This window comes from Rhinopithecus roxellana, chromosome 8, assembly GCF_007565055.1.
Source record: "Rhinopithecus roxellana isolate Shanxi Qingling chromosome 8, ASM756505v1, whole genome shotgun sequence".
Lineage (NCBI taxonomy): Eukaryota > Metazoa > Chordata > Mammalia > Primates > Cercopithecidae > Rhinopithecus > Rhinopithecus roxellana.
In genome coordinates this window covers 90,176,829-90,199,636 of record NC_044556.1, presented here as the reverse complement: position 1 = coordinate 90,199,636, position 22,808 = coordinate 90,176,829, and positions in this window count along the sequence as shown.

The window sequence follows — 22,808 nt, the reverse complement described above, 5'->3', positions numbered from 1 at the left end:
CAGTGTCACAAGGACTTTAAAAGCACATACAAGGAGGTACATGGATATAATAACCTTAATTAAAAACATTTTTTTGGCCTGGCACAGTGGCTCATACCTTCAATCCCAGCACTTTGGGAGGCGGAGGTGGGCGGATCACAAGGTCAGGAGATGGAGACCACTGTGAAACCCCGTCTCTACTAAAAACACAAAAAATTAGCCGGGTGAGGTGGCAGGCACCTGTAGTCCCAGCTACTTGGTGGCTGAGGCAGGAGAATGGCATGAACCTGGGAGGCGGAGCTTGCAGTGAGCCGAGATTGCACCACTGCACTCCAGCCTGGGCAGCAGAGTGAGACTCCATCTCAAAAAAAAAAAATTTTTTTTTCTCAGTTTTTTTTCCTAAGCAAACCAAAACTTGATAATAATATGACAACTGAATCCATATTAACCTTTTTTTAAAAAAATAAATCCTTGTGATTTGCACTGACTGTTCATGACATACTTGTGTTACAGGAAAGGGGTCCCAATCCAGACCTCAAGAGAAAGTTCTTGAATCTCCTGCAAGAAAGAATTCAGGGTGAATCCATAGAGTAAAGTGAAAACAAGTTTATTAAGAAAGTAAAGGAACAAAAGAATGGTTACTCCATAGACTTAGCAGCCCCAAGGGGTGCTCGTTGCCCATTCTTATGGTTATTTCTTGATGATATGCTAAACAAGGGTGGATTATTCATGCCTCCCATTTTTAGACCATATAGGGTAACTTCCTGATGTTGCCATGGCATTTGTAAACTGTCATGGCGCTGGTAGGAGTGTAGCAAGATAGCATGGCCATCTTGTTTTTGGTGGGTTTTGGCCGGCTTCTTTACTGCAACCTGTTTTATCAGCAAGGTCCTTATGTCCTGTATCTTGTGCTGACCTCCTGTCCCATCCTGTGACATAGAATGCCTTAACTGTCTGGGAATGCAGCCCAGTAGGTTTCAGCCTCATTTTATCCAGCTCCTATTCAAGATGGAGTTGCTCTGGTTCACATGCCTCTGACACTTATACTTCCTGGTTTGTCCTGAATATCCCTCCTTCTAAAACAACCAGTCATTTTATTTTAGGACTAAATTTACCATACAAGATTCTTTCTCATATAAAATTGTTTTTCTTTAAGATTTCTTACTACAAAAAATACCTCGTTATTTTTATAACTTTCTTTACATCTTTATTTCCTGGTTCCTTTTACCTTGTTTTATACATAACCTTTAAATAAACTGAATTAGATAAAACTTGTTCACCTCTTTTTTTTTTTTAAAGGACACACTTGGTTTTCCTACAATATATATTTATTAGAAAATACCCAAATAGGCCGGGCCCGGTGGCTCACGCCTGTAATCCCAGCACTTTGGGAGGCCGAGGCAGGCGGATCATAAGGTCAGGAGATCAAGACCATCCTGGATAACACAGTGAAACCCCGTCTCTACTAAAAATACAAAAAATTAGCTGGGTGTGGTGGCAGGGGCCTGTAGTCCCAGCTACTCGCAAGACTGAGGCAGGAGAATGACGTGAATCCGGGAGGCGGAGCTTGCAGTGAGCAGATTATGCCACTGCACTCCAGCCTGGAGGACAGAGTGAGACTCCGTCTCAAAAAAAAAAAAAAAAAAGAAAGAAAGAGAAAATACCCAAATAATAAAATATCTATAACTTTATATTCTAAATTATGACAAGTTTGCCTGCAAGTATTTATTCCATTACATTTACTTATTTTACTTTAATTGTTTACCTGGATTATTTATGAAAACTGTGATAGTCATGAAACCACCACTGCAAAAATATAACTGAGGCAATGGAAAAGATATGACCTGACTCCATCTTGCTTCTAATCTCCAAGCTGTCCCTGTTCATTCCTGGACTTTGGGAGGAACTTAGTTTATAGTTTAGTTTTGAAACAAAGACAATAACAGCCTTTTCCCAAAACTAACCTCCTTGCTGCCTGTGGACTAGACTACCTAAAAGCCACAGGATTAGAAGTTATGGTAATCTTAGTAAATTTAAGATGCAGCTATTTTCATTAAACCAATATCAATGTCTTATTTATTAAAAACTGCACAAGCAAAGATCATTCATTTTGGGTTGGGTTTATAGTTTTATAACCCCATGCCAAATTTTAACACCTTTATAGTATTTTGCAGAAATAAGTATGAAATTGCCTGATTGCAATGAAAAATTGCAAACAAAAAATGTATGGTGGCAAATCTTAAGAAATTTCTAATATTACTTTACCAATAATTTTAAAGCTAGCTTATTAAAGATTTTACTTAAGTTACATAAAGTTGAAAAAGCATTTGACTAGTCTTTTCTTTTTTAGTATCTGATTTAAGTGCTTTTATTTTTCTTTTAACCAATTAATTAAAGCTCTTTTATATATTTTTAGTAGTGAAACATGTACACAACACATAAATACAATACATACACATATTAGACATGCTGATGGAAGTACATTTTATAGATTTATAAAACAGCCCCTCCTTCATTTTCCCTCTATTTTAGACTTTCAGATCCTTGATAACCTGTTTTACAACCCTCAGCAGTTGTCAGCTAAATAGCCTTAAATTTGTACATTAAAGGAAACAACTCAGGTGAAAATCAAATAGCAAAATGTACATCATAAGGTACAGAGAGAAAAAGTCTGGTGGTGCTAGAGGGAGATGCTTTTATTTTTTTTTGAACCAAATTAAACATAAAATTAAACTACACTCTTCCTTAAAAACCCAAGACTAGCCTCTGTTGCAATAACTATTTTATTCAAAAATTCAGGTGAAAACAGAATTCAGTCAACTGAGACAAAAAAGAAGGGGAAAAAAAAGCTTTTGCTCCAAAAAAAGATAAGGTCTTAGGATAGAAAAACAAATGTTTAAACCAAAAACATGAAGGCATTTCAAATACAAACATGCACACACACACACATCTTGGATGTTAGCCTTTTAATTAAGCTGACTTTTTTTTTTTCTGAGACTGAGTTTCACTCTTGTTGCCCAGGCTGGAGTGCAATGCCACTATCTCTGCTCACCGCAACCTCTGCCTCCCAGGTTCACATGATTCTCCTGCCTCAGCCTCCTGAGTAGCTGGAATTACAGGCATGCGTCACTATGCCTGGCTAATTTTGTATTTTTAGTAGAGACGGGGTTTCTCCATGTTGGTTAGGCTGGTCTCAAACTCCCGATCTCAGGTGATCCGACTGCCTTGGCCTCCCAAAGTGCTGGGATTACAGGCATGAGCCACTATGACCGACCTAATTAAGCTGACTTTTAACCACTGAGCTCCTTAAAAAAGTGTTTTTAAAATCTTATTACCATATTTCAACTAGGACAAAATACTGTTATTTCAGAAGTACAACCATTACTCTTTCAGTTTGGTCTGGCTCGCAAAAAGGTGGCCTTGTTATGTAAATACAGGCCATTTAGTAGTCAAAATAAAAAAATCTTTCCTCTTTTTTTTTTTTTTTTTTTTTGCTGCCTACTTTTTCTCCCACTTTAAAGGTCTTATTCCCCATAATTTAGAGTTCCCCTTTCAGATTTGACCGAGACAGAAACAAACAACAAAACCATGAAGTAAATCTAAAAATGATCACACAGATAATATGATTTCTGAGTACTGTAAGTGCAAGCAGAAATGAACACCGGCTGGTTGTTAATACTGACTTTAATTATGTTAAAAAGAATTTGCAAGGCAGAATCCCAGACCAGTTTCTTACCTAGTGATGGGTCTAAGGCTGTAGACTGCTCTCTACCATCCTAGAAGCAGGAAAACAAAACAAAACAAAAAAAGCCTTATGTTCACTGTTGGAAGCAAAATCAAACTCCATAAAGGAGTTACCTGCCTTCCATCACAGATAGATGGGATACAAATGGTTCATTCTTTTGAGTTTCTGATAAGTTTTTCCATATGAGGTAATCAGAATATGCATCTATCTCTGTGAGCAGAAGGATGACTTTGAATAGAATGGGAGGCAGATTTGCCTTGAGTGGTTCCCAACTTGAAGGGGCCCAAGATACTTTCATTTTGCACATCCATCCCACATGAAAAAAACATTCACCCTATCCAAACATCCCCAAAGTCTCAACCCATTAACAGCATCAACTCAAGTCCAGAATCTTACCTAAGTATCATCAGCTCAGAAGTTCTAAATTTCATTGCCCATATAATCTAAATCAGGTGTGGAGGAGACTTTGGGCATGGTCCATCCTGGGCAAAATCTCTCTCCATCTGTGGAATTGTAAAACTGGAAAACAAATGGTTTGCTTCCAACACATAATTGCGTGACAGGCACAGGATAACAGTTGTAGATATTCTCATTCCCAAAGGGAGAAAATGGAAGGAAGAAAGGCATCACTAGCCCCAAACAATTTTGAATTCCAACTGAGCAAACTCCATTTTTTTTTTTTTTTTTTTTTTTTTTTTTTTTTTTTTTTTGAGACGGAGTCTCGCTCTGTCGCCCAAGCTGGAGTGCAGTGGCTGGATCTCAGCTCACTACAATCTCCGCCTCCCGGGTTCACGCCATTCTCCTGCCTCAGCTTCCCAAGTAGCTGGGACTACAGGCGCCCGCCACCTCGCCCGGCTAGTTTTTTGTACTTTTTAGTAGAGACGGGGTTTCACCGTGTTAGCCAGGAGGGTCTCGATCTCCTGACCTTGTGATCCGCCCGCCTCGGCCTCCCAAAGCGCTGGGATTACAGGCATGAGCCACCACACCTCGCCTCTTCCCTCATTTTATCTCTTACCTGTCAAAGTTTATTATAAGGAACAAGAAGAACCCAGCCTATACTTTCAACCCTTTGCTTGAAAATCTTAGCTAAATACCCAAGTTCATTGCTTACAAGTTCTATTTTCCTAAAACTTCAGGACACAATTCAGCTAAGGTTTCTGCTGCTGCATAACAAGGACCCTCTTCCTTCTAAATTCCAATAACATGTTCCTCATTTCCTTCTGAACCTTCACCAGCAGCACTTTAATGTTCACATGTTTACTAACAGTCTGTTTATGCCAATATAGATATTCTCTGAGGTGATACAAACTTTCTCTACTGTGTTTCTCACTTCCTCCTGGCCCTCACTGGCAGAATCTTTCAAATCAATATTTCCAATAGCAGTCTGTTTAAAGCAATCTAGGCTTTTTCTATCGTGCTTCTCAAAATTCTTCCAGCCCTATTACCGTATTCCAAAACTATTTCCATTTTTTTTTTTTTAAAGATAGGGGTCTTGCTATCCAGGCTGGACTCAAACTCCTGAGCTCAAGTGAGCCTCCCACCTCAGCCTCCCAAGTACTTGGGACTACAGGTACACTTTTTGAGGTATTTTTACAGCAGCACCCCACTTCCAGATTTTTAGGTATTTGTTGCAGCAACACCCCACTTCCAGATGCCAAAACATATATTAGTTTCCTATGATTGCTGTAACAAATGTCCATAAACGGAGTGGCTCAAAATAATACACACATATTCCTTTACAGATCTGGAGGTCAGGGGTCTGAAGTCAGTTTCACTGGGCCAAACCAGGGCTGTGCTCATGTTGGAGGCTCTAGGGAAAAAAATCTACATCCTTGCCATTTCCATTTTCTAGAGGGGTTTCTTTCCTTTCTTTTCTTTTCTTTCCTTTCTTTTCCTTTCTTTTCCTTCCTTCCTTCCCTCCTTCCCTCCTTTCTTTCCTCCTTCCTTCCTTCCCTCCTTCCCTCCTTCCTTCCCTTCCTTCCCTTCTTTCCCTTCCTTCCCTCCCTTCCTTCCTACCTTCCTTCCTACCTTCCTTCCTTCCTTCCTTCCTTCCTTCCTTCCTTCCTTCCTTCCTTCCTTCCTACCTTCCTTCCTTCCTTCCTTCTTTTCAAGATGGAGTTTTGCTCTTGTTGCCCAGGCTGGAGAGCAGTGGCGCGATCTCGGCTCACTGCAACCTCCGCCTCCCGGGTTCAGGCAATTCTCCTGCCTCAGCCTCCCTAGTAGCTGGGATTACAGGCATGTGCCACCACGCCCAGCTAATTTTTGCATTTTTAGTAGAGACAGGGTTTCACCATATTGGTCAGTCAGTTCTCGAACTCCTGACCTCAGGTGTTCCACCTTCTCCAGCCTCCCAAAGTGCTGGGATTACAGGCATGAGCCACTATGCCTGGACTTTTTTTTTTTTTTTTTTTTTTAAAGATGGAGTCTCCCTCTGTCATCCAGGCTGGAGTGCAATGGCACGATCTTGGCTCACTGCAACCTCTGCCTCCCAGGTTCAAGCGATTCTCCTGCCTCACCTCCCAAGCAGCCTGGACTACAGGTGCATACCACCACGCCTGGCTAATTTTTGTATTTTTAGGTTTCCATGTTGGCCAGGTTGGTGTTGCACTCCTGACCTCAGGTGATCCGCCCACCTCAGCATCCCAAAGTGCTGGGTTTACAGGAATAAACTTTAATCTTACAGAGTATGTTTTCTTATGACAACAATTGGTTCTTATTAAGTCAATACTAGGATAACTAGAAAAGTCCCACATATTTGAAAATTAAACAGCATCCATGGAACAAGAAGGGAACCACAAGGGAAATTAGAAAATATTTCAAACTGGGTGAAAATCCAACATAGCAAATTTAAGGGCTGCAGCTAAAGCAGTGCTTAGAGTAAAATTTATAGCACTAAATGCTTACAGTGTTATAAAAGAAGAATATTTTCAAAATGATGATCCAAGTCTCACCTCAAGAACTAGAAAAGAAAAGCAAATTAAACCCATAATAAGCCGCAGAAAGGAAATAATAAAGATAAGAACAGAAGTTAGCACAATACGAACAATGAATTAAATCCAGAAGTTAGTTCTCTGAAAAGATTAATAAAGTTGATAAACTCCAGTAAGACCAATTATGAAGAAAAAGAGAAAATATCAATTATCAATATCAGCGTGAAAGAGGGGATATCATCATATATCTTACAGATATCAAAAAGATAAAATATGAATATTATTATAATGGCATGCCATTAAACTCAGTAACCTAGATGAAGTGAGAAAATTCCTTGAAAATACAAATCATCAAAACTGACACAAGAGTATTCAAAATCTAAATTGTCCCTTTTAATCAGTGTTGCCTATTACAGATACTTCCTAATTTAAAACCTTCCCACAGATAAAACTTCAGGCCCAGATGGTTCCACTGGTAAATTCTTTAAAACATTTAAGGACAAATTTATAATGCCAGTCTTATACAACCTCTTTCAGAAAGTGAAGGAGGAGGAATAGTTTCCAATTTGTTTGATAAGAACAGCAAAAAACTGTCTTGAAATCAAAATAGCACAAAGATGCCAGAAGAAAAGAAAATTACATACCAATATTCCTCATGAATATGGACATATCAATCTTTAACAAAATATTAGCAACTTGAATCCAGCAACATATAAAAAGAACAATACCTCAAGTCCAAAAGGAGTTTATCCTAGGAGTACAAGGTTGATTTCATACTGGAAATCAATCAATATAATTAACTATGAATGGAATAATGAAAAAACATATGATCATCTCAGTAGATGTAAGAAAAACATTTGACAAAATTCAATATTCATTCATAATAAAAATTCTCAGAAATGCAGGAATACAAGATAATTTGCTTATTCTGATAAAGGCTATGTATCATACTTACTGGTGAAATATTGAATGCTTTCCTCTTAGATTGAGGAAAATGCAAGAATGTCTATTCTTGCTCCTATTCAACATTGCCTGGCCAGAACCTGATTTTAAGATTACTACAAGGCCGGGCACCATGGCTCATGCCTGTAATCCCAGCACTTTGGGAGGCCAGGGCGAGGGGATCACGAGGTCAGGAGATCGAGATCATCCCGGCCAACCTTGTGAAACCTCACCTCTACTAAAAATACAAAAAATTAGCCAGGCGTGGTGGCACACACCTGCAGTCCCAGCTACTCAGGAGGCTGAGGCAGGCTGAGGCAGGAGAATTGCTTGAACCTGGGAGGTGGAGGTTGCAGTGAGCCAAGATCGTGCCACTGCACTCCAGCCTGGGCCACAAAGTGAGACTCCGTCTCAAAAAAGAAAAAAAAAAAAGAGAGAGAGAGAGAGAGTCCATAGATAGATGGTCACTTGAGTTCTGACAAAGATATCAAGATAATTCAACAGGGAGAGGAAACCTCATTAACAAATGTGGATGGAACTATTGAATCAATGTATGGGGAAAATAACCTTGTCCCCTATTTCATAAATCTAAATGCTAACACTATAAAGCTTCTAGAACAAATTTAGATGGCTATTCTAATAACTTTGGAATAGGACAAGTTTTCTCTGAGCAGTCACAAAAAAAGCACTAAACATAAAAATGGAAAAGTAGACCAGGCATGGTGGCTCATACCTGTAATCCCAGCACTTTGGGAGGCTGAGGTGGGTGGATTCCTTGAGGTCAGGAGTTCAAGACCAGCCTGGCCGACATGGTAAAACTCCGTCTCTACTAAAAAATACAAAAATCAGCTGGGTGTCATGGTGGGTGCCTGTAATCCCAGCTACTCAGGAGGCAAAGGCAGGAGAATCACTTGAACCTAGGAGGCAGAGGTTGCAGTGAGCCAGAATTGCACCATTGCACTCCAGCCTGGGCAACAAAGCAAGATGAGACTCCATTTCAAAATAATAATAATAATTAAGAAAAAATTAACCCAGTATGGTGGCATGCACCTGTGGTCCAGGTACTCAGGAGGCAGAGGTGGGAGGATCACTTGAGCCCAGTTGTTCAAGGTTACAATGAGCTGTGATCACTGGTGACAGAGCGAGACCCTGTCTCTAAAAAAAAAATGTGTGTATAAAAGACAGCCACAAAAGAGTATCTACTATATGGTTTCATTTATATGAAGTTTAAAAACAGGCAAAATTAATCTACAAGATAGAAATAAGAACAGTGGTTTCCTCTGGGGGGATAAAGATTAACTGTAAAGGAATACTGGGAAACTTTCAGAATATATTTTGTCTGGGTGGTGGTTATGTGGGTGTATACACTTATCCAAATCCAAATGTGTGTTTCACTGCATGTAAATTTTAATTTACGATATAATACATAATGCATAAGTATACAGGTGCGTACTTATATTTGTGATGGACATTCCAACAACTGAAAAGTAAGTTCTCCTTAAAGATGAAAAACAAAATACGGGCCGGGCGCGGTGGCTCAAGCCTGTAATCCCAGCACTTTGGGAGGCCGAGGCGGGTGGATCACAAGGTCAGGAGGTCGAGACCATCCTGGCTAACACAGTGAAACCCCGTCTCCACTTAAAAAATACAAAAAATTAGCCGGGCGAGATGGCGGGCGCCTGTAGTCCCAGCTACTCGGGAGGCTGAGGCAGGAGAATGGCGTGGACCCGGGAGGCGGAGCTTGCAGTGAGCTGAGATCCGGCCACTGCACTTCAGCCTGGGTGACAGAGCGAGACTCCGTCTCAAAAAAAAAAAAAAAAAAAGAAAAACAAAATACGATACATTTAATTACGTATTTTATCTCCTCTTTTCTTGCCCATTGTAAACATAGAATATCTTAAATAATAAAGATTTTTAAAATGTTTATGTTGTCTTATCCTTGGTATTTACCTCTGTGTAATTGAAGCTTAAAGATATTTTGCCCAGTTAGAAATTTGGAAAAGAGGCCAGGTGCAGTGGCTCACGCCTGTAATCCCAGCACTTTGGGAGGCTGAGGCGGGTGGATCACCTGAGGTCAGAAGTTTGACACCAGCCTGGCCAACATTGTGAAACACCGTCTCTACTAAAAATACAAAAGATTAGCTGGAACCTGTAATCCCAGCTACTCAGGAGGCTGAGGCAGGAGAATCGCTTGAACTTGGGAGGCAGAGGTTGCGGTGAGCCAAGATCGTGCCATTGCACTCCAGCCTGAGCAACAACAGCAAGACTCTGTCTCAAAAAAAAAAAAAAAAAATATATATATATATATATATACATATATATATGTATGTATATATATTTTCTGTATTTCTCTGTATTCCATCCAGAATTTGTTCAGAGGAGAGAAGGCCTGCTTCCAGTCATACAGAGGAAAGGCTTTCTTTTCACATCCAAGTTCCCTCCCTTGAGCTCCCTGCTCAGGTGACTGCTGCTTCTGGCCAAGGGAAAAGAAGAGGTAGCAAAGCGTGAGACATCCCTTCTTGGTGGGAGCTAGAGAAGGGGTCTATCTGCCCCCAGCAGAGTGCTTGTCCTTTTTCTGAACATGACTGTTTTTCTCTAAGTGGCCTCATTTTCAGATTAATACAGCTTGAAATTGGTCTGCTTCCTTGAAAAAAAATTTCTTTTTGAGACAGGGTCTGGTTCTGTTGCCCAGGGTGGAGTGTGGTAGCACAATCATAGCTCTCTGTAGGCTCAACATTCTTGCTCATGTGATCCTCCCACCTCCCAGCTCAGCCTCCTGAGTAGCTGGGACTACAGGTGCATGCCACCACACCTGGCTAATTTTTTGGTTTTTAAAAATTTTTTGTAGAGATAAGGTCTGGAACTCCTGTCCCTCAAGTGATCCTCCTGCCTCAGACTCCTAAAGCACTGAGATTATAAGCATGAGCCACTGCACCCAGCCAGTTCCCTTGAAATTAAAGTTCTTGAAATATTCAAAAGAAGGTAAAGCAGAAATAGTCACTTGAAAGAATAGGAAATTGCTCTCGCTGGAATAGTATAACCATCCTGTGATACATATGAAGTGTTATACATTTGATAAGTATTAACCTTGGGGGAAATGATTGTTGGATGATTGGCTTTGGTCTCTGGTATCAGACATGTGGACTTGGGAGTAGTTGGAAATCTATGCAGTATGAAGAGTCTGACTTATGGGGTTAAGTGTCAGCCTTAGTGGTACCTCTGCTTTATCCTTGAGCTAAAGAACAGCTAGCCTTGGCACAAGTTGAAGAGAATATTGGTGTCTCAGAGTCTTCAAAGCCAGGCCTATATGACAATCCCTGTCAGCAACAACAACATCTTCAAATTTAAAAAACTGCCAGGGTCAGGCACGGTGGCTCACTCCTGTAATCCCAGCACTTTAGGAGGCCGAGGCGGGCAGATCACCTGAGATCGGGAGTTTGAGACCAGCCTGAACAACATGGAGAAACCCTATCTCTACTAAAAATACAAAAATTAGCTGGGCGTGGTGTCACATGCCTGTAATCCCCGCTACTCGGGAGGCTGAGTCAAGAGAATCGCTTGAACCCGGGAGGTGGAGGTTGTGGTGAGCCAAGATCGTGTCATTGCACTCCAGCCTGAGCAACAAGAGCAAAACTTGGTCTCAAAAAAAAAAAAAAAAAAAAAAAGCCAGGCAGTTAGTCTTCTATAGATCTGCATAGCACTTATCTGAGGGTATTTAGAGCTGAGAAATCAGAATTATCTGGGCATTGTAAATGCTGCAAAGTGTACCACTCAGATAAAACTGAAACATCGTGACATGTAGCTACTTGCCTTTTTTTTTTTATTTTTATGAGAAAGAGTCCCGCTCTGTTGCCCAGTCTAGAATGCAGCGACATAATCTCTGCTCGCTGCGACCTCCGCCTCCTGGGTTAAAGTGATTCTCAAGCCTCAGCCTCCCGAGTACCTAGGATTACAGACACTCACCACCACACCCAGCTAAATTTTGTAGTTTTTTTTTTTCTTTCTTTTTTTTTTTTTTTTAGTAGAGACAGGGCTTCACCATGTTGGCCAGGCTGATCTCAAACTCCTAACCTCAATTGATCTGCCCTCTATTTAATCACCATGGAAGACACTGCCCAGTGCCTTTCTTAGAACGCTTTTTGGATTTCTTCTATTAAAATTGCTGTCAGAGTCAGCATATGATCTACATGAGGGAAATCAGCTCAGTTTTCTTAATTCACAGCACTTAATTCAGAATTCTAAATAACTCTTGGCTGTTTCAAAAAATCCAATCCACCCCAGAACAAAGATTTGCCACTAGTGAAGATATTAAAGAGAATGTGCTTTTGACATTTTTGCCAGCAGGGTTGCAGATGTACATCAGTTGGTAGTGACAAAGATTCTATGCTTGGCTAAATATTAGTCAGACTCCTGAACCTTCTCCTAGGCCCATCTGTGTACCTTCTTGTAAAATCCAGTTTTAACGAGATGCTAAATCAGCTTAGCCAGAACCGCCCCCCCCCACCCTCCATATCCAATCACTCTCAATATCTGGTGGGATTCTTCATCCCCTGCTACCTGCCAGGTGATGTCTGATTGCCCTGGCTCATTTTCAGCCAGAATCCTGTTAGGCTGCAGGTGGGAGGGATAGTATGAAATATATACAGTATTTGGTCTTTGTCTCTCTTTCCTAGCATACTACTCCTAAAATCCTTGGAATTCCCAAAAAGTAAATGTCTTTTTGTGTGCTAATGAGTTGACTAATGGCTGGCAGTCCCTAGGAAGCTTTAGGATGGGGCTGGTCACCCATCCGAAAAGAGGCAGGAGTAAAGGGTTAGGACTTTCAGCCCCACTCCCCAACCTCCTGGGACAGGGGAGGGACTGAAGATTAAGTCCATCCCCTGTAACCAATGATATAACAATCATGCCTATGTAATGATGCCTCCATAGAACCCCAGAAGGACAGACCTGGGTGAGCTTCTGGATAACTGAACACATGGTGGTTTCCAGAGGTTGGCACATTCAGGGAGGGCATGGAAGCTCTGCGCCCTCTCATGTCCCCATGCATCGCTTCCATTGGTGTCCCAGGTTTCAGCACCAAATGTTACACACGTCCATGTGAAGAGACCAGCAAACAGCCTTTGTGTGAGCAATAAAGCTTTTTAATTACCTGGGTGCAGGCAGACTGAGTTTGAAAAAGGAGTCAGCAAAGGGAGACAAGGGTGGGGCAGTTTTATAGGATTTGGGTAGGTAGTGGAAAATTACAGTTAAAGGGTTTTTTTTCTTGTGGGCAGTGGCAGGGGTCACAAGGTGCTCCGTAGGGAGCTCCTGAGACTCATTATCCAGGAGAAGGAATTTCACAAGGTCAATTGATCAGTTAGGGTGCGGCAGGAACAAATCACAATAGTGGAATGTCATCAGTTAAAGCAGTAATTGGCTATTTATATTTTTTTGTGGTTCTTTAGTTGCTTCAGGCAACTAAAGATGTATACGTGCAGGTCACAGGGGTTATGATGGCTTAGCTTGGGCTCAGAGGCCTGACATTCCTGTCTTATATTAATAAGAATAACAAAACAAAATAGTGGTAAAGTGTTGGGGCGGTGAAAATATTTGGGGGTGGTTTGGAGAGATAATGGGCGATGTTTCTCACGGCTGCTTCAAGTGGGATTAGGGGCAGCATGGGAACCTAGTGTGGGAGAGATTAAACTGAAGAAAGATTTTAGGGTAAGGAGTGATATTGTGGGATTGTTAGAATGAGCATTTTTCATATAGAATGATTGGTGATGGCCTGGATGCAGTTTTGTATGAATTGAGAAACTAAACGGAAGACACAGGTCCAAATAAGAGAAGGAGAAAAACAGGTATTAAAGGACTAAGAATTGGGAGGACCCAGGACATCCAATTACAGAGTGTCCAAGGGGGTTCAGCATAATTATTTGCTTGATTGGCAAGTTTTGGGGCTCTATCCTTGAAATACAGTCATGTGGTTCAGGATTTGTGTCGGGTGCTAAGAGAGAAGCCAGATTGAAATTGGGCCCGTGATGGCCGGGCGCGGTGGCTCAAGCCTGTAATCCCAGCACTTTGGGAGGCCGAGATGGGCAGATCACGAGGTCAGGAGATCAAGACCATCCTGGCTAACACAGTGAAACCCCGTCTCTACTAAAAAATACAAAAAAAAAAAAAAAACTAGCCGGGCGAGGTGGTGGGTGCCTGTAGTCCCAGCTACTCAGGAGGCTGAGGCAGGAGAATGGTGTAAACCTGGGAGGCGGAGCTTGCAGTAAGCCGAGATCGCGCCACTGCACTCCAGCCTGGGCGACAGAGCGAGACTCCGTCTCAAAAAAAAAAAAAAAAAAGAAATTGGGCCCATGGGTAATAGTTACTGTTGGAGTTTCAACAAAGAGTGAATAGAGCTGGAGGAGTTGAGGGGCAGACAAATAAGTGTGAAAGGTGTGAGGAGGATATTAATGCTTGAAGGTTGTGAGAACTGTAAAGGGTAAGTGAAGCATATCCTGTGATTTTGAAGGCCTCTAGAAGTATTAAAGTGGACATGAGGGCCAGCCCAGAACTGTGAGGTCAAGTTGTTTTGATAGAAAGGCAACAGATTGTGGGCCTGGCTCCTGTGTGAAGATTCCAGCAGTACAGCTTTGTATTTCAGCTGTGTGTAAGGAAAAAGGATGGGACAAGTCAGGGAGTGCTAGTGTGGGAGCTGTCTCCAGGGCGTTTTTGAGAGAGCAAAAGGAAGAATAGGGAAAATCTTAGGGTCTATGGGATCAGTTAAGTTACTCTTTGTGAGTTTGTAAAGTGGTTTGGTTAGGATAGCAAAGCCTGGTATCCAGAGTCAGAAATACCCAACAATGCCTAAGAAGGAAAGGAGTTGTTATTTGGTGGTGGGGATTGGGGTCTGGGAGATTAACTGAACACAGTCTGCAGGAATGGTGCATGTATGTTGATGGAGGATTATACCGAAATAGATAATGCTAGGGGAAGAAATTTGTGCCTTGAAGGGGGATACTCGGTATCCCTTTGAGTAGAGATGTTGAAGAAGCAGGATAGTGTCCTGCTAGGAAGATTGGTAAGAGGGACTGCAAAGAAGAGGATCTTCAAAATATTGAATAGGGTGGGAGGCAGACCAGTGAAAAGAAAGCAGATCATGAGAAAGGGCCTGGCCAAAGTAGTGTGGGCTGTCCCTGCAGCCCTGGGGCAGAACAGTCCAGGTGAGTTGTTGGGATTGGTGGGTGTCAGGGTCAGTTCAAGTAAAGGCGAAAAGAGGCTGGGAGGAGGGATGCAAGGGGACAGTAAAGAAGGCATCTTTGAGGTCGATAACAGAATACTGAGTTGTGGAAGGGGGTATTGAAGATAGGAGGGTTATAGGTTTGGCACTACAGGATGGATGGGAAGGATGATTTGATTAATAAGGTGAAGATCCTGAACCAACCTGTAAGACTTGTCTGGTTTCTGGATGTGTAGGATAGAGAAGTGGTAAGGAGAATTTGTAGGCTTTAAGAAGCCATGTTGTAACAGGTGGGTGATTACAGCCTTCAACCCTTTTAAAGCGTGCTGTGGGATGGGATGTTGGCATTGAGCGGGGTAAGGGTGATTAGGTTTTAATGGGATGATAAGGGGTGCATGATTGGTCACCAAGGAGGGAGTAGAGGTATCCCATACTTGTGGATTAAGATGGGGAGACACAAGGAGAGGATGTGAAGGAGGCTTTGAACGGGGGAAAAGGGTGGCAGTGAGGTATGGCTGTAGCCCAGGAATAGTCAGGGAAGCAGATAATTTAGTTAAAATGTCTCGACCTAATAAAGGAGTTGGGCAGGTGGGAATAACTAAAAAGGAGTGCACAAAAGAATGTTGTCCAAGTTGGCACCAGAGTTGGGGAGATTTAAGAGGTTTAGAAGCCTGGGCATCAATACCCACAATAGTTATGGAGACAAGGGAAACAGATCCTTGAAAATAAGGTAATGTGGAGTGGGTAGCCTCCATATCGATTAAGAAGGGGGCCGGCTTACCCTCCACTGTAAGCGTTACCTCTGTAATGCTTCACTGTAAGTAAAGCCTCTGTGATGGTCCAAGAGGCTTCTGAGGCGACTGGGCAGCGTCAGTCTTCAGCCGCTAAGCCGAGAGATCTGGGAGGGAGTCAGAGAGCCTTGCCAGAGTTCCAGGGGCTCTGGGAGTGGCTGCCGGGCGAGTTGGACAGTCCGATTTTCAGTGGGATCCCGCACAGATGGGACACAGCTTAGGAGGAATCCCGGGCTGTGGGCATTCCTTGGCCCAGTGGCCAGATTTCTGGCACTTGAAGCAAGATCCTGGGGGAGGAGGTCCTGGAGGAACACCTGGCCAATGTAGTTTAGGTGTTTTGAAGTTCTTGTGTGCTGGAGATGTGGCTGGGGCTTCTTTCACAGCAGAGGCAAGTAATTGCAACTCTTCTTTATTATTGTACACCTTGAAGGCGAGGTTAATTGAGTCCTGTTGTGGGGTTTGAGGGCTGGAATCTAATTTTTGGAGCTTTTTCTAATGTTGGGAGCAAACTGGGTAATAAAATGCATATTGAGCCTTCCAGCCCCTCTGGGTCTAGGATGGTAAAACGTCTGAGGGTTGTTGCCAAATGGGCCATGAACTGCACTGAGTTTTTATATTTGATGAAAAGGAGCCTAAACGCTAACTGATTTGGGAGAGGTCGGATAGAGAAAATGAAGCATTAACCTTGACTATGTCTTCAGCTCCAGCCATTCCTCTAAGAGGAAATTGTTGGGCAGGTTGGGGAGGGCTAGCCATGGAATGAAACTGTAAGCTGGACTGGGTATAAGGAGGGGAGGTGACAGAAGGATTATAGGGTGAGGGAGCGGAGGCTGAGGAAGAACTGGGACCTGGCTTGGCCTGGTGAGGAGCAGCCTGGGGAGGAGGGGAGAGGTCAGATGGGTCCATAGAAGAGGATTCAGAGGACTCAGAGCTTAGGGTGGAGACTGAAGGGATAGGAGAGAAAGAAGAAAGATTTGGGACGAGTCACATTGGGAACAGAGACTAGGGAGGGACTGATGTGTAAAGAATCCCTGGACGTCAGGTACCTCAGACCACTTGCCCATTTTATGACAAAAATTATCTATATCTTATAGGATGGAGAAATTGCAAGTGTTGTTTTCTGGCCACTTGGAACTATTCTTGAGTTTGTATTGGGGCCAAGCAGTATTACAGAAGAAAATAGGACATTTAGGTTTTAGGTCAAGTGTTAGCCAAAGGGGTTTTAGGTTTTTAAGAAAACAGGCTAAGGGAGAAGAAGGGGAAATGGAGGGTGGAAGGTTGCCCATAGTGAAGGAGGTAAGTTTAAAGAGGAAGGTAGAGACATGGAGAAGTGGGGTGGGTGGGGTGAGCAGCCCTGGGCTATAATGTGGGTGAGCAGCCAAAGCAGGCGTCCCCATAATTGACCTGCCACCAAGGGAAGCATCCCCGTGGAGATCAGACACCAACGGAATGTGGGTGAATGATCAAGGCAGGTGTCCCCGCTATGATCAGACACCAAGGAAAGACTGTCTTCCCAAATCTGTGACCAACATCAGAGTTTTTGAGTTCATGGGTAAATTGTGTCTCCTTTGTCTCTACTAGAGAGGAAAAAGAACTGAAATTGGAAGGATAGGGAGATTGAAGCGTAGCGAGAGAGGCTGGAGAAGAGAGTGAAGACACCACTTACCCGATTTGAAATTGGTGAGATGTTCCTTGGACTGGTCTGAGGACCCAAGGTCATAAGTGGAATCTCCTCATGGAGTGAGGGTGAGGACAGGCGTCCAGTCTCCCGAAGGGGTCCTCCTGTCCTGGGTTTTGGCACCAAATGTTACATGTGTCTGTGTGAAGAGACCACCAAATGGGCTTTGTGTGACCAACAAGGCTGTTTATTTTCACCTGGGTGCAAGTGGGCTGAGTCCAAAAAGAGAGTCAACAAAGGGAGACATGGGTGGGGCAGTTTTATAGGATTTGAGTAGGTAGTGGAAAATTGCAATTAAAGGGGATTTTCTCTTGTGGGCAGGGGCAGGGGCCACAAGGTGCTTGGTGGGGAGCTCCTGAGACTCATTGTCCAGGAGAAGGAATGTCACAAGGTTGATTGATCAGTTAGGGTGGGGCAGGAACAAATCACAATGGTGGAATGTCATCAGTTAAGGCAGGAACTGGCTATTTCACTTCTTTTGTGGTTCTTCAGTTGCTTCAGGCCATCTGGATGTATACGTGCAGGTCACAGGGGTTATGATGGCTTAGCTTGGGCTCAGAGGCCTGACAGTAATAAACCCATAAATGTAAGTATAATGTTTCCCTGAGTTCTGTGAGCTGCTCCAGTAAATTAGTGGAACCTGAAGACAGAGCCATGGGAACCTCACTTTATAGCTCAATTTAGAGCTGTTCGTTGAAGGACAGGTTAAAGAACTTGGGGCTTCCAATTGGCTTTGAAAGTGGGGGGCAGTCATGGAGACTGAGCCCTAACCCTGCAGGATCTGACACTATCCCAGGTGGATAATGTCAGAATTGAATTGGAGAACACCCACACCCAGTTGGAGGACCAAGTGGAGGTCCACTGCAGAATTGATTGTTTGCTCAAGGTGTGGGGAAAATCCTCTCCACCTCTGGTGTCAGAAGTGTGCTGTGAGGCTATAATGGGAGAAACTGAGTTTGTTTATTTCTATATTCTCAGAGTCGATTGAGCTAGGACCCCTTACCCCTGATGTAATTTTACACCCACCCAGCCTCACCTTGCTCTTTGCCTATAGAGTCCCAGTTGCTTATGTTGTATTCCAAATTGAGCCCACTTCTATACTGAGGACCCCTTTCCCCTACTGCAATGGTCCTGAATGAAATCTCTTTTTAACATGTTAACTACCACCCGACTCTGGTATTTCCTTGACAGCAGCACTGCCTGTGGAGGTTGCTCTGAGAGGGCTCCTCTTGTTTGAACATAGGAGTCCTGCCAGGCTGTCATCATGGCAGCCTCCCTAGTTCATGGCCCCGTTGCCCATGAGCTAGGGGTTTGTGACTGGGACCACACAAGACACTGGACACTAGATGTGAATGTTGCTCACAGATTTCCCTGCTGCTGGAAAGTGAAAAACAAACGATGTCAAGCCTGTGTCTCCATTTCCACATTCTTTCTTCCAAATTTGTTTCCTCTCCTGCCTGTACCTGATGGTTTCAAGGATAAGTGGTGGTGACACTGTTCTTAGGAGTGGAAAGAACAACACATTTATCTCATTCATAGCTTCTTTCACCACAATTTCGGAGCCTAAAAAAATAACCACTTTAGGCTGGGCACAGTGGCTCACACCTGTAATTCCAGCACTTTGGGAGGCTGAGGCGGGAGGATCACCTGAGGTCAGGAGTTCGAGACTAGCCTGACCAACGGTGAAACTCTGTCTCTACCAAGAAATACAAAAATTAGCCAAGCATGGTGGCATATGACTGTAAGCCCAGCTACTCGGGAGGCTTAGGCAGGAGGATTGCTTGAACCCGAGAGGTGGAGGTTGTGGTGAGCAGTGGAGTGGAGGTTGCACTCTGGCCTGGGTGACAGAGTGAGACCCTGTCTCAAAACAACAACAACAACAACAGCAACAACAACAAAATAACTGATTTTCTGCCTGGATGATTCAGAACAGGAAGGGTGATTCACCTGGATCCTAGGGGAGGACTGAGTTCCGTCCTTCTTTGAACCATCTTCCTTCTGTCCCAACTTTCTCCTCTAGGCCCCCAGTAACAATCCCTTCAGAACAAAGTTCCTAAAATGTTTATTTGCTTTTGCTTTCCTCTCTCTGCCTGTCCCATCCTTCCTGACTTTGTCTGATAAGCATTCTTTCTTGTGTACTTTTATTTAAAATTGTTTTTGAAATTCCAAATGATTTCATGTTAATATAAAATACTTAAAAATATATATCCCCAAATGACTATAACTCCTATTGATGACATTTCTAAATGTGCAGTACTCTCTGGTTACTAAATTACAGTCCCTTTCTAGTCTATCTGTCCCTCGCCTTTTGTTTTTTACTTTATTTATTGTAAATTTTTAACTGTGATAAAATATACATAAAATTTACTATCATAACCATTTTTAAGTGTACAGTTTTAATAGTATTAAGGAAATTTACATTATTGTGCAACTATCACCACCATCCATCTCTAGAACTTTTTAAAGAAAATTATTAAACTTTTTTTTTTTTTTAGATGGAGTTTTGCTCTTGTTGCCCAGGCTAGAGTGCAATGGCACGATCTCAGCTCACCACAACCTCCACCTCTCGGGTTCAAGTGATTCTCCTGCCTCAGCCTCCCAAGCAACTGGGGACTCCCAGCTAATTTTTTGTATTTTTAGTAGTGACAAGGTTTCTCCATGTTGGTCAGGCTGGTCTCAAACTCCTGACCTCAGGTGATCTGCCTGCCTCAGCCTCCCAAAGTGCTGAGATTACAGGCATGAGCCACTGCGCCCAGCCAAATTATTAAACTTTTTAAAGAGCAGTTTTAGTGTCACAACTTTTTAAGGAACAGTTTTAGGTTCAGAGAAAAATTGGGAGCAGAGTACAGAGTTCCATGTACCCACTGTCCCTACAAGTGCACAGATCCCCTGCTTGACATCTTCCACCAGAGTGCTGCACTCGTTAATGATTAGTGAACCTACATTGACACATTATCACTCAGAGTTCTCCAGAACCTTTCATCTTGCATAACTGGAACTCCATCCCCATTAAACAGTAACTCCCATTCTCTTCCCTCCAGTCCCTCGCAGCCACCATTCTGCTGTCTGTCTCTATGATTTTCATGACTAGGTATGTCATATAAGCGGGCTCACACAGTATTTGTCTTTTCGTGTCTGACTTAAATTGCTTAGTGTAATGTGTTCTTTTTTTTTTTTTTTTTGAGGCAGAGTCTCGCTCAGTCGCCCAGGCTGGAGTGCAGTGGCGTGATCTCAGCTCACTGCAAGCTCCGCCTCCTGGGTTCACGCCATTCTCCTGCCTCAGCCTCCCAAGTTGCTGGGACTACAGGCGCCCGCTGCCACGCCCGGCTAATTTTTTGCATTTTTTTTAGTAGAGACGGGGTTTCACCATGTTAGCCAGGATGGTCTCGATCTCCTGACCTCGTGATCTGCCCGCCTCGGCCTCCCGAAGTGCTGGGATTACAGGTGTGAGCCACCGCGCCAGGCCAATGTGTTCTTAAGGTTCATCTGTGTTGTAGGATTTGTCAGAATTTCCATCCTTTTTTTTTTTTTTTTTTTTTGAGACAGAGTCTTGTGGCCCGGACTGGAGTACAGTGGAGCAATCTTGGCTCACCACAGCCTCTACCTCCAGACTTCAAGCGATTCTCCTGCCTCATGTCACCACACCTGGCTAATTTTTTTATTTTGAGTGGAGACGAGGTTTCACCATGTTAGCAGGCTGGTCTTGAACTCCTGACCTCATGATCCACTCACCTTGGCCTCCTAAAGTGTTGAGATTACAGGTGTAAACCACTAAGCCACTGCACCCAGCAGAACTTCCATCCTTTTCTTTCTTTTTTTTTTTTTGAGACAGAGTTTTGCTCTTGTCGCCCAGGCTGGAGTGCAATGGCGTGATTTTGGCTCACCATAACCTCCACCTCCAGGGTTCAAGCGATTCTTCTGCCTCAGCCTCCTGAGTAGCTGAGATTACAGGCGCCCGCCACCATGCCCAGCTAATTTTTTGTATTTTTAGTAGAGACGAGGTTTCATTATGTTGGTCAGGCTGGTCTCGAACTCCTGACCTCAGGCGATCCACCCGCCTCAGCCTCCCAAAGTGCTGGGATTACAGGCATGAGCCACCGTGCCTGGCTCAGTTTCCTTCCTTTTTAAGAGCGAATCATATTCCTTTGTGGGTATATACCACATTTTGGTGATCTATTGTTCTGTTGAGGGACACTTGTGTTGCCTCTACCTTTTGGCTATTTGGAATGATGCTACTTTGAACAAAGGTGTGCAGCTATCTCTTCGAGACCGTGCTTTCAATTCTTGTAGTTATACCCTCAGAAGTGGAATTGGGGCTGGGCGCAGTGGCTCACACCTGTAATCCCAGTGCTTTGGGAGGCCAAGGTGGGCGGATCACATGAGGTCAGGAGTTTGAGACCAGCCTGGCCAACATGGTGAAACCCCATCTCTACTAAAATACAAAAATCAGCTGCGTATGGTGGTGGGTGCCTGTAATCCCACCTACTCAGGAGGCTGAGGCAGAGAATTGCTTGAACCTGGGAGTCGGAGGTTGCAGTGAGCCGAGATTGTGCCACTGCACTCCAGACTGGGTGACAGAGCAAGACTGTCTCAAATAAATAAATAAATAAAAATCTGTGATTATAGAAGATAATCATTATTACAACATTATACATTACAGCAATGTATTCTACAACTACGTTGAAGTTCGTAAAACACAAGTGGCACAATTTTTCCTTTTGGAGTCTCAGGGGTCTTGAGGCGGTGTCCCCAGGGGCTCACCCTTTGGTTTCCTTCTCAGAGTGGGCTCAGCCCCACGCCCCATGCCTATGGCCCGAGACCAGGGCCGCGAAGCAGCTTCTCTCCCGCTAGAGGGCGCTGGGCTCCTTGGTTCAGATCGTCTTTGGGACTCCAGGGAGGCCTCTGGCTCTCTTCCGGTTTGACTGGGCCTCCCAGGCTCTAGTTTCAGGCCTCCTTGTTGGCCTTGGGCGTTCAGACGTGGAGACCCCGCTGAATCACGGAACAGCATAGTCCCTCACAGGATATGGGTGGTGACCCCTCAGGAGTCAGGGTCCCTGTGAAGGTGGAATCACCATTCACAGGGCACCCAAGGACCCACGTCGGGGAGGTGGGGGGAAAGAATGCCTTTTCCTCACGTTTCGAGATTTGTTATCACACTCGTTCTCACACTTTGTTCTCACATTTTTTTTCAAAAGGAAAATAAAAATTTAAAAGAAAAATACTAGGGGCCAAAGAAAAATGTATTCATCGACATTGCCTTCTCCTGTGGTACTTCCTGAAAAGTTGAAAATAGTGTGGGAGGCACAGGATTAGCCGGGCATGGTTATTAGCCATCCCATCTGCTTCCTCACTTGCTGGTGCGACCTCCTTGCAGTGTTTGGGCTCTGCAAGCTTTCAGAGGCGCCAGTTCTGAGAGCCGGCGCCCAGGCCCCACCCTCAGAGCTTCTCACTCAGTAGAGCCGGGTGTGGCCCAAGAATCTGCCTTTTTGGCAAGCACCTGGTTGGAGTCTCAGGCGGGTAATCCTCAAACCAC